The following is a 12,959-nucleotide window of genomic DNA, read 5'->3' as shown; positions in this document are numbered from 1 at the left end:
AATTGATCTGCATTTTACCTTCTTTCATATCAAAGGCTGACATAAGCCTTGTTTGGTTGGTGGGAGCCATTTTGAGGTATTGTGCATAGCTTTGTGCCTTTAACCTATCATTCCTGACCTTTATTTCCTTATACTTTTCTCTGGTATCCTGGTGTTGGTCTGCTAGAATCCTTAATGAGGACTCTTCCACACTTGGCTGTTTTTCCAAAATTTGAGCATGTGATGTGGAAGGTTCTTGTGTTCCTCCAGAAGGAGTAGCATGCCTGCTCCCTTATCTTTCTATGCTTATGACTCCAAATATTTCCTCTGTGAATTCTTGCTCGGAGAAAGGATTTAACCTTTGCCTCTTGACATAAGTTTGTGAAATGGCTCTGCCTGAAGGAGTGGCCTCCTCCTTGTCTCTTTTGGGGTTCTTCTCCTCATTTAGAGGAGTTTTCAATGTAGGGGGAGTACTCATGATATGCTCTAGTAGTCTTGTTTGAGTTAGTTCTTCTGATAAGTCTAGTTCATCTAACTCTTCTTGAACTTGGGGTCCTTCTTCTACTTATTGTTCACTGTGTGCCTATGATTCACTTTGGGTTTGGGATTCTCCTGGTACCTCTATGAAAAAATCCTCATTATGTCTCCTCTCTAGATCAATTAATGTATTTTCAACAGCAACCTCAGTGCTATCTCTATCTACTAGAGTGTTCTCCACCCATTCCATTTGATTTGCATATTTTTCTATCTCAGGGATTTTGTGGTCGAGATAGGGAGACAACTTGTTTTTTTGTCTTCTATTGCAGATGAAATCAAAGGGGTCATATCTCCATATGAAGCTTTGTTTCATTTTGGGCCTTTGAAGGATTTCTTTTGCTTCTCTTCCAGCTTCTTGACTATTGCACACAAAGGGGCCTAGTTGATCTTTGATTTTGAGTTAAGAATTCTTTTTGGCTTTCACAAAATGTACCTCATCTGAATTGATTATCTGCCTATAGTACTCCAAAGAAAATAAACTCATTGGGAGGTACCTGGGGAACTTGTATGGTGCTAACTCACAGCCATAGATCCTAATTTTAGTGTGATTTTGGTACAAGTACCAATCTCCCACTTTGTGTTGTTTAGAAAGTTGTAGGATCCTCCTGATATCTGAATTGATCCTTGGAGGAGGACTTCCTAATAGGATGATCACTATAGGATGGATACTAAGGTCTATGAAGTCTATGTACAAATATGGTGATTCATATTTGTGGACCAAAGGAGTCAATAAGACAACTAACCTAGGGTTTCCTCTGGTATCAAGTTTTTGAAGAGTAAATGGGAATTTATCAGCTTGATAATATAAGAAAAGGTGGTATAGAACTGAGGAATATTTGAATACTCTTTCATTGTTCATTCTCAAGAATTGATCATGCATTTTATCTGCTGTTAATTTTCCATAATCATATATGATGGAAGGGGGCTATCCTATGGTAAAAATGGACATGAAGGCTAGAGTGATTTCATCAACATACTCACTTGTAGTATAGCCTATGACACTAGATATCATGGACACAATGTCCTGGCTAGTTTTAGAAAATATGGTAGCTACCTATGGAGGGGGTCTTGTTGGGACATGTTTCCCCCACTGATGCAGGTTTGAAGCATTTCAGCAAGTCTGGTAGGGGTAATCTTGGGGAGTTGGTCTAGCAAGTCTCCAATAGAAAGGGGGGTTAGATTTTGGGCTGGTTATAGCTGTAGCATTTCATTTAAGGATTCAGAAGTGATGGTGAAAAGCACATTATGGTTAGGAGACATCATTGCTCTTTGGCTAGGATTATAGTTTGTATGGCAATAGTGAACAATTTCAAGAAAGATATGTACTGAAGGGAATTGGTACTTTGGTAAATTAGACTCCCAAAGGCCTATTTTGTCTGCATGGTTTAAGTATTGGTCTCTGTACCTACAACATAATTTCAGTGGGGATTCATGGACAGAGGTGTCCTTGATTTGGAAGTATTTGTCCGCCAAAGGAAGATGGTCTAAATCTAGATGGGGAGTGGTAATTGGTCAGACATCCATTGCAACTGGAGTGACCATTCTTAGTTCTTGTGTATTTAAGAATGGGGAAGAGGGTTTTTCAGTCAAATTGTGGCAATTTGGTCCAATTACAGAGCAATTGTGGGTTTGCAGGAGTTCTTTTACTTAATTACTTAATAACTTCAAGCAATTGAGTAATAGTTTTAGGAAAGAGACAGGGTTTCTCGGTGTATTTGGATAAATACCTGGAATTTAGGCTCTGACGGGTCGGCGGGCGACTGTGCACGGTTGCAGGTGGTTTATTTGAGCTGGAGGGTCGACTGGAAGTTCAATGGTGACTGCAGGTCGGCGGTTGGACGTGGGTTGGCAGTTGGACGTCGTCTGTTGCTTACATGGAGGTCTGAGTGTCTTTTTCACGGTAAAACTAAAAAATAATGAGTTTTTTAGTTTTATTTACAAAGTCAACTGCTTGGCGGGCACACGGGGAAAAAGGGTACGTTTGGCTTTTAGCGGGAGATGGGATGTTTTGTCGTTTAGCAGGAGGCGGTAAGCGGGTTTGATCGCACTTCTTTTGGAGCTAGAGTGGTTTTGGGGGGAGGCCGCCCGATGCTATTCAATGGGTGCCACGTAGCATTGGGGCCTAAAAGAAATTGCCCATATCAGGCAGGTAAAGGTCGGGTTTCAGAGGCTGCTCGATATGATTGTCCACCATTGGATTGATGGGAAGCTGATCACATGGTGATTGGGGCGAGGGTATCATACGAAGGGTAATGGAGGGGCTTGCGAAGGTCTAAGTGTGGTGGGTTGATTATTAATTAACCACATATTGATCAATTAATTTCGTTTAATGGGTTTGGGTCTATTATAAAGTTTATATTTCAAACTTTTTTGGGGCTAGGGTATTAATATAAGGGAATTTATTATATAACTATATGGGGAAAGGGTTTATTGCTTTAGGGATTTAATACATAAAGTTAAAAGTTAATATGAAAAATGAGAAAAGTACTAAAGTGTAATGTATTCATTCATTTGTTGTTTTCATACACACTATACTTAGGCTTTAAAGGGTTTTTTGGGTTTTTTTGAGAAAAGGGGTCTTTTCGTGGGGGATGATCACTTTCCCTGAGATAATAAGGTTTTATATTTAGAAAAATGGGCTTATTAGGGGAAAGTGACTTTTCCTTAGGAAAGTGGTGTTTTTCTTAGGAAAAGGTGTTTGTTTGGGACTATGAGTGAATTGAAGGTGGTGAATGTTCATGAGGGAACTTTTAGTACTTAGGACCTATAAGTCATTGGGCTAAGGGTTTGGTCCCTCCAGAAGTCATAGAAATGCTTTGAGCCCCTTTAACTTAGGATTTTGGGTACTTAAGACTTATTGTGGGAAATTAGTTAAGTAAAAAGTGAAGTGAATGAGGGAAGTTAATTAATTGTCTTTGTAAGTTGATACATGCTCAATTTCCCATTTACATTTGGAAATTTCATGATGAGAATGATTAATATGCTTTTTTTCTATAACAATCATCATAATTTCTGCAAATTTTCTTCTACTTACCCATCTACTCACCCTACCATTTTTACTTCTATTTATTAGGGTGCACTTAAGCTGGCAAACCCTTATCAAAACATTTTTCTTTTCTTTTACAATAGTAATCTAACTAAGACTAACCTTATTACATCCAAGGGCTCAGATTAAAGAGTTGAGATCCTTTTATTCACTCTACCTAATCTAATCATCTACCAAGATTACACTATTTGTTTAGATCATTATTCTCTATTTATAGACATGAAATTGAAAACATGAAATAGCCAAGATTAAACATTTTGACTATCGTGGATTGTGGAAAATATTACAAGCTACACACAATCATTTATTTAGCATAAAAAGTAACTAGGAGTGGCATTTTGACTTGCTCACTTTCATGGTATTTTCTTTTCTTTGGGTTCATATTTTTTTTATCTTTTTTGACCTTTTTATTCTTCTTGTCCTTTGATTTTTCTTTTAGGACATATCCTCTTTACATTTTTTAATTTTTCGAATATGGAAAACATTTGCAAAAAGCCAAAGGTATGTACATATTACAGGTTTAACCTCAGCCATTCAAACATTATGACTCCTATTAGTATAGGAACCTAACAGGGTGAAACACTTGTATGGTGGGAATCAAGGACTCAAGACGAGGTCAAAAAACATGGTAAGATCTCAATTACTTTGTTTGATTTCATTGTTGTTATAAAAAGACAGTTCTACCCTTTAGCTCATATGCAAAAAGTTATCATCAATTGGCAAAATTTTAGACAGTTAAAAGGTCAAATTGTGTAATAGTATACTCAACAGTTTAGGAAAAGAGGTCTTATGTTAGGAGTAGAATTATAGTCATAAGATAATTTGTTGAAATACATAGGAGGGTTTCATAACTATCTTCGACATACAATTCTTAGGTTTAGTCCCACAAATCCTAATGAGGTCTATGTTCAAGCTACGCACCTTGAATCAAAAGGGAAAAATGTACAGGAAGTAGGTAAGAAGAAGCCATTTCAAAGTGGTGAAAAAGGGAAGAAATTTAAAGGAAAGTAGAAGAAAAATGCTTTTGTTAAGAAAGAAGGGGAGAAACCCGTGTGCAAGAATTGTTCCAAAGAGGGACATTATGAAGTGCATTGGTAGAAGCTTCATCCTGAATTAAGACTGACAAAATTTAACAATAAAGGGAAACAAAGGACAAACATTGTTGCACAACAAGACTTGGGTTCCGAATAAGGAGCGAAACCAAGATTGTAGCCAAAGTCACTGAGTGAAATGTCATGAAAAAAGCAAGCAAAGAGGAAGTCGTGGCAACCACTAGTGTAGAAAATAACTCTCATACAATTTCAAATGAGGAAAATTGAATTGAGTTGTTCCATATCTATGTTATTCCCAAACATACAAAGATTGATACGCTTTTTGACAGTGGATCTCAAGCCAGCTTAATTTCTACACATTTGGTTAAGAAATTGAATATGGAAATTATACCTCATCATAAACCATATTCATTGGGTTGGATAACCAAGGATGCCAATTTTCAAGTCACACGAAAATGCATTTTTAGGTTTGCAATTACTGCCAGTTTCATTGATGAAGTCGAATTAGATGTTGTGCCATTGGATATTTCTGGGATTGTGTTGGGAAGCCCGTATCTGTATGATAGGAAAGTCATTTTCCACTAATTTGAGAACAAATATCATTTGTTCAAAGATGGAGTGGAGTATATTGTAAGATCCCATCACAGAAAGCTTAGTCTGTCTTTAGCAAGCACAGGGGAAATGACACAACTAGTCAATTCCAGCAAGAGTCTTGTGCTCCTTTTGATCAAGCAGAAGAATGACATGGAGCACGAATCCTCTGCAAGTTGTGATGTAAAGTTGAAATATGAATTGGTTGATGTGGTCAATCAATACGGAGACATGTTTCAAAAGCCAAAGGGATTTCCACCAAAAATGGGGATTGAACATGAAATTTAGCTACCGCAAGATTGTCCACTCCCAGACACCGGTATGTATCGAATGTCAATTCTGGAAAGTTTAGAAATTAAGAAACAAGTCCAAGAGTTGTTAGATAAAGGTGTAATTCATACCTCGACTTCACCATGTGGTTCACCAATTGTATTGGTACCCAAGAAAGATCGAACCTAGGGCATGTGTGTATATTATCGAAACTTGAATAAGATTACAGTAAAGAATCGATACCCACTGACCAGAATAGATGATTTATGAGATCAGTTGAAAAATGAAAAATATCTCACTAAATTATACTTGAGAAGGGGATCTCATCAAGTAAGAATAACTAAGGAGGATATTTCGATGACCACCTTTAAAACTAAACAAGGATTGTTTGAGTGGCTGGTTATGGCTTTCAGTCTTTGCAATGCTCTAGCTACATTCATGAGAGTTATGAATGATGTTTTAAGAGCATTTCTTGATGAGTTTTTAATTGTCTATTTAGATGATATTTTGATATTCAGCAAATCACAAGAATAGCGTGTCAAGCATCTGAGGAAAGTTTTGGATATCATGAGAAAATAACAGTTATTTATGAAGATGTCAAAATGTGAATTTCAAAAAAATTCCTTAGTGTATTTGGGCCACATAGTTGGAGGAGGTGAGCTGAAGATTGACCCTTGTAAAGTTTCAGTCATTATGAATTTTCCAATACCCAAATATGTTACAGAAATAAGGATTTTTTGGGGAGCAACGCAATACTGGAGGAAGTTCATTGCTATTTTGTCTTCCATAGCATCTCCACTACATGATTTAACCAGCGTGAAGGTTGTATTCTAGTGGGGAGGCAAATAACAAAAAGCATTTGATGCTTCGAAAAAAAATATTAGTCCAGCCACAGTTTTAGCATTACCAGACTTAAAAAAACCCTTTGAAATACAAATAGATGCAAGTGGCTACGACATGGGTGCAGTTCTTTTACAACAGAGTAATCCCATTTCATTTCATTATGATATATATTTAATGGTGTTGTTATTAATTATCCTACATATGAAAAAGAGATTTATGCATTGGTGCAAAGTGTGAAGAAATGGAAGAATTACTTGATGCAAAAATAAACCTTTATTCACAGTGATCATCAACCTTTGCAATATCTGCAATTTCAAACCAAACTGCTGCAATCAAGGCACTTTCATTGGATGGGATTTTTACAAAAATTCCACTTGGTAATCAAGTACAAGAAAGGTATTTATAACAGAGTTGCTGATATGATTTCTAGACTAGCTATTAATGTATCCATTTTACTCAAGAATCATTATGTTATGCTTGAAAGTTATGTTGAACCATATGCATGGGATGTTGACTTTAAAGAGGTATATTTAAACTTGATTCAAGGCCACCAAGTTGAGGAATTAGACTACCATGTACATGATACTATGTTGTATCAATTGGGAAAGCTTTTTCTTTGTCAAGGAGACAAAGTAAATGTCACAAGGGAAGCGAACACTTCTCTTATGGCTGGGCATTTCGGTGTAAGTAAAACAATGGAAAATCTTTAGAGGTATTTTTATTGGACTTGTATGATTTAAATTGTGTCACATTTTCTCAGAGGTTGTTCATTGTATGCAATCAGTAAGCCTAGTAATCAGAAACTAGGAATGTACACACCACTTCTAGTGCCTTAACAACCATGGGAAAGTGTTTCTATGGGTCTTGTAGGATGTCCTCATTTATCAAGGAAATGTCATGATTATTTGTATGTAGTTGTGGATAGGTTCAACAAGATGTGCATAGTAATGCCTTGTAAAAAACAAATTACAGTTGAACAAAAAACTCAACTTTTCTTTCAAAATGTATGGGTTCATTTTGGATTGCCTACATCTATTATAAGTGATTGCAATTCTTGATTAGTTTGGAATTTTTGGTCAAGTTTATCGAACTTGATGGACACCAAATTGAAGAAAAGTACATCCTTCCATTCACAAATATATGGTCAAATTGAAGTGGTTAACCTGACAATTATTCATTTTCTAAGAGAAGATTGCAGCAAACATCCTAAGTTGTGGCATGAACAGTTGCATTATATTCAACATGCTCACAACCAAGGAAACAGCTCTTATACTCTAACTTTACCTTTTGAGGCATGTCTTGGTTATTTTCCTAAATCACCTGTATATTTCATCTTTGAGAAAGATGTAGCTATAGATGGACATAGTGACATATACAGGGCAAAGAAATTCATTGAGAAAATTCAATTGATTCACTAAACAATTCCAGAAAAACTAGAAAAGGGTCAAGGAAAGTATAAGGCATGACACAATAAGCATCATGTGGATCATCAGTTTCAAGTAGGTGATGAAGTTTAGCTATACATTACAAATGAAAGCTTCAAGGTGAAGGCAAAAATATGAAACCAATTCGTTATGGTCCACTTAAAATTCTAGAAAAGATTGGTAATAATGCTTTCAAGCTTTATTTGCCTTCATATATGAAAATATATTCCATTGTTAATGTTGGAAATTTGAGATTGTATGAACCTCCTTTAAGTGAATATCAATGAGAGAGTGTTCAAATTCCATCTATTGAAGACTTTTCTCCAGAATTCCTTGATGTGCTTCAGCAAGACACTATACTTGATAGAAGGACAAGGACAACTAAAAGGGGAAGTATTGATTATCTTCAGGTGGGTGTCAAAGATTCACATCCATCAAAGGCCAAATGGATTGAAGTGGGGAAGGTGAGGGAACAATACCCTCATATTTTCAATAATTGAATATAAATCTTTTGGGCTCCAAAAGGCTTCCAATGGGGAGGAGTGATGAAGTGCTCAGAATTATGCTAAAAAATAAAAGTGTAAGAATCTTGTCACACATAGCTTCAGATTGAAGACCTCGGCATTCTAAATCCAACAATGTGAATGATACTCATATCTGACTTCTTATGTAGATGTTAGAGCAAATCAAAGTTCATGTTTGACTTGTCTATGTGGGAGGAATGGATGACATGGCAAGGGTTCCAGAAAATGGGGAAGTTTCAATTGGTAGGTTTCCATTGGGTGACATATATCACATATCATGGAAAAATAAAGGATACAGGACAAGTATCAGCCCCTGATAGGTTGGGTTGTGATTTGTGATAATCGTATATCTCACCCACAACCCCGTTTTATTTGTTACCACTGATAAAGTTCTGATTGCGATGACTGCCTGGACGTGATATTTTATTGTGATATAGTTTAATGTCCCAAACGGTCCACAATATCTCATTGCAATGTTTTTTTGTGTTAATAGCCCACAACCAATTGTCGATTGTGATGAGCGATAAGACCCCGAAAGTAGGAATTTTATATGACATGGTTTAATACCCTGGTGGGTCCAAAATACTGCAATCACAACGTTCCTGTGTTAACAACACTTCGGCCACTCAACTTTTTTGATTACGATGAGTGATGGGTTCCATACATGGGATTTTAGATGTTGTAGTTAATTATCCCTGGTGTATGTGCAATATTACAATCACAATGTTTTGTCGTTCCATAAGAGCCTGCAACACATGCCAATTGCAATTTGCGATATGACCAACAAGATATAGCCCATCATGCGATGAATTCCTCCCTGTGTTAGCCGATTATGGAGTGGAAATGGGATTTTTGGTCAGTTTTGGAGCAGTTTTTGGAACAAATAGTGGGAGAACTAGGAGAAGTCATAATTTCTTCAGTTCTTATCTAAAGGGGATGCAAAAAGAGGCTATATAACCATTTTTGAGCATTTTGAACTGATTGAGATAGGTTTCAGAGGCATTTAATCATTATAAACACACTTTTGTTGTAATTTTAGCATAATAAATAGGCCCAAGCCATTGGAAGCTGGACCAATAAGACATATCCCAAGAGGGGTGAACTCCTTTATCATGTGCTTGTTGTGTGTTGTGTTTTGATCTTCTTTGCTATTATTTTTCTATTGTTCAGCATATGTTTTATGTTAAATTATTTCTAACATTTACATAAGAAACTCTCATGGGAATCAGCTAATTAAGCAAAAATATTGAATCCTTAAGCACTTGATAAGAAAATGATAAGCATCTTGGATTTTATTCTGAACGGGGAATTAGCAAAACATTACTAATCTGCTCCATCTCAAATCAATAATGAGTGTTCACAAATATTTTATGTAATCAAAGTTGGTGTTTTGAATTTACATAATAAGAAAAACAAGTTTTTGTGGTTTTTTTGTCGAAAGGGTTTCCACATTAAATCAATACATTATTGATGTGCAATTATTTATAATTATTTTAATAATTGGTATAAAGAAGAATAAAATTTATAATTCTAGATTCACCCCACTCTCAGTAATTCTTGTTTCCTAGCACATCAATGGTAACATGAGTAGGTAAAGAGGTGCACAACTTCCAGCACATAGGAAGACTTATGAAATCCATTTAGATGTCGTTACAACCCCTGATAATGTTGGAACCGTTCAATAGGTGTTTCATTGATTTCGTTGGTGTGGCCAACCCATCATCACACCACAACTCCTACATTCTGGTATGCACAGATTATGTCATGAGGTGGATGGAGGCCAAGGAACTTCCATCCAGAGATCAAATTTGATGGGTTGGTCTTAATTTCATTTGGAAGTGAATATATCCATCTTACCCTTAAAATATGAAAAGTTATAAAAAGAATTGTACTTTTATTGACAAGTCTCTATTAAACAAACCTTGGATTAAAAGAATTCAAAATGAAATAGTGTCCTTCTAAATCTTAAAATTTTAAAGAGTGGCTACATTAAAACATTATAAAATCTCAATAGAAGTTAGTAAATAATCAAACATTTATCTCAAAATCCATTAAGAAAAGGTAAATGTGCATTTATTATATTCATTTAAATATCTTCAAAAGTATTTGGATTTACATCATTGAAAATATAAATCTATTTTCCAATGGAAAGGAATTTCTAGTTTTCATTTGCTTCCATACATCATAAATAGCATTCCAGTCTACCTCATTTGGAGCGTAAGGTGCAATAAGAGACAAAAACATTAACATATCTAGTGTCTCTAATGAAAGTCTTGATTTGTCATCATTTTTTAACTTGATAAATATTGAGAAACCTCTTTTAGACATTGTTGTGCTTGTTGGGATAACAAGAATAGCTTGTCATAATTGCATCAAATATGGAAATCCTTCAAACCATTTAGGTTCATCTCCAAATAGATTCCATCCTCCATACATATGATTTTTTGGGTACGTTTTATAAATGGTACAAATAAATTCATCCATTTCACCCAAACATCTAACAGTATCCACAATAGGTGATTCCCCAAAACTAAATATTTCACATAAACATTTCAACCATATTTTTGGTTGGCAGAATTTATCATTCACATCTTCACAATAATTTCGAGGACTAAAAAACTTAGCAACATTAAATACATGTAAATCAGTGAATCTCATATCTAAAGATTCAATCACCTTTACATCAAAATATTTTCCCAAAAGAATACAATCATATAACATCCCCGAGCTTTTCATATTTGGAAAAATTTTGAATTTGAATGGATGTAATGTACCATACTTCTTCTGTTAGTAAATTCAAGGGTTCCTTCTTGTTCTTTAACTAAAAAAAGATGACATGTGCATTGCACCTACCCCAAAAATGCATCCCTAAAATCATATGTGAAGCATGTTAACCGAAACATCTAAAGTAGTGCTAATAGATGTAATATCAACATGATCTTCTTGGAAATTTTGATTCAAGTTATTTAATTAAATGATCACATCTACAAGTAGATGGATGCAAAATTTCACTTTAAATATTATTGCCAGCTCATACATTTTTTCCTCCCCTAACTCTCAATCTTAAACAAAGCAGGTGTGATTTTAATGAGTCTTTTCATGGCCTTACCTCTAAAGAGCCACCTAATTTGATTATTTTTTAAGAACTATAACTTAGTGGTTTGAAATGATTCCATTAGTTCTTATAATTTTCCATATATTTTAGTTGATTTCCCAAGCCATGAATAAACTTTGTTTGCAAATTTTTCAATATATTGTAACTTTGGAAAATGAGGTTAAGCATCATTGGCTACTAATGTTTCCGTATGATCTATTTGACGGATATATAATAAATGAGGAGAATATTGGCGAAGCTTAGAAGATAAGCCTTCATGAATCACCCTTATGGCAGATGCACCATCTAAGCCAAAACCAACTAAATTCATTAAAGATATATCCTTTTCTATTAAAAGAGTTATCATTTCATCATACATACACTATGTTGTTCCATAATTTATTTGAATCAAACAGATAAACTTTGTTACACATTGACCTCTTCCTCTATTTGTCAAATATGTGAAATAAACAATCAAATGGTGTTCCATAGTTTGAGTAGTGCTTTCATCAACTAAAATTGAGTAAAATGGGCTATGTAAAATTTCCTTTATTAGTTTGTTCTAATACACCTCTTTATCAGTTCAAGAAACTCTTTTCCTGATGTTGTTATTTGTGTATGTAGAATATTCATCTATAAGAGGCATGTGTGGAGTGTATTTATACCTATTCAAGTGACATATTTACTTACATATTTCTAAAGATAAATAATATATAACAACAAAATACATGATTTCAATCAGTAACATAATTCTCTCCCTCTTAACATCAACCATTAGTTTTACATGTTTAGTGATTGGAATATTACTTTGTTTTCTTTCTCCCTTCAATATTTGTAACGAGAATTAAGGACCTTTTGATTTTGCATGGCCACTAGACCACTAACTTGAAAAGTGTTACTTCTCTATTTTGCAAATGGAGTGTCTTTTTTATATTTAACATACTAGGAAATTTCTTCATTTCATTACCATTACAATATTTTACAACATAATCCCATGGATCAACTTCATTTTGAAGATTACATGGTTGATTAGAATATCGTGGGAGACCAAATGCATCAACAATTGACAATTGTTTTCTATCCTTCATAGGGCTACCAATAGGAGACATTTTTCAAGGTTTACAAGGTATATTCAATCAATAAAACCAACAGAATAAGTAAATACCTAAATTAAAAAGAAGAAACATATTTAATGGTGAAAGAAATAAAAACAAATCCATATTAAAACAAAACAATTATAACTCTTTTAATAAAATAGATTATTTACTTGATAATATTATATATATGAATACAATTTTTCAATTCTTTAAAAATTCAAAATTTAGGATTACAAAGATTTTATGATTTTCCAATTATGATGTTGTTTTGTAAAACACAACTTAGAATTTCATGTTAAACTTGTAAAAATTGTAAACACTTTTAAGAATTGTATCTAGTGAAACAAATTTTAGAGTTTTATGTTAAATAAAAATATAATCATTCGCCCACCATCCTTAATCTCCCAAACTCACTCATGTTTATTTTAGGTTTATATTGTCATTTTGAAACTTAATAATGCATTGAAAAATTTTAGTATTTAAATTTATATGGCTAATAATG

At 34.4% G+C, this 12,959-nt stretch overlaps 1 pseudogene; it reads left to right on the top strand.

The window, feature by feature from the left end:
* Positions 1 to 12,959, top strand: part of LOC149253632 (sufE-like protein 1, chloroplastic/mitochondrial pseudogene) — a 168,985-nt pseudogene that overhangs the window by 697 nt on the left and 155,329 nt on the right.

Source organism: Pinus tabuliformis, chromosome 7, assembly GCF_031772625.1.
Source record: "Pinus tabuliformis cultivar Carrire ecotype Pingquan chromosome 7, CPIR1, whole genome shotgun sequence".
In the NCBI taxonomy this organism is placed as follows: domain Eukaryota; kingdom Viridiplantae; phylum Streptophyta; class Pinopsida; order Pinales; family Pinaceae; genus Pinus; species Pinus tabuliformis.
This window is presented reverse-complemented; position numbering and strand designations above follow the sequence as displayed.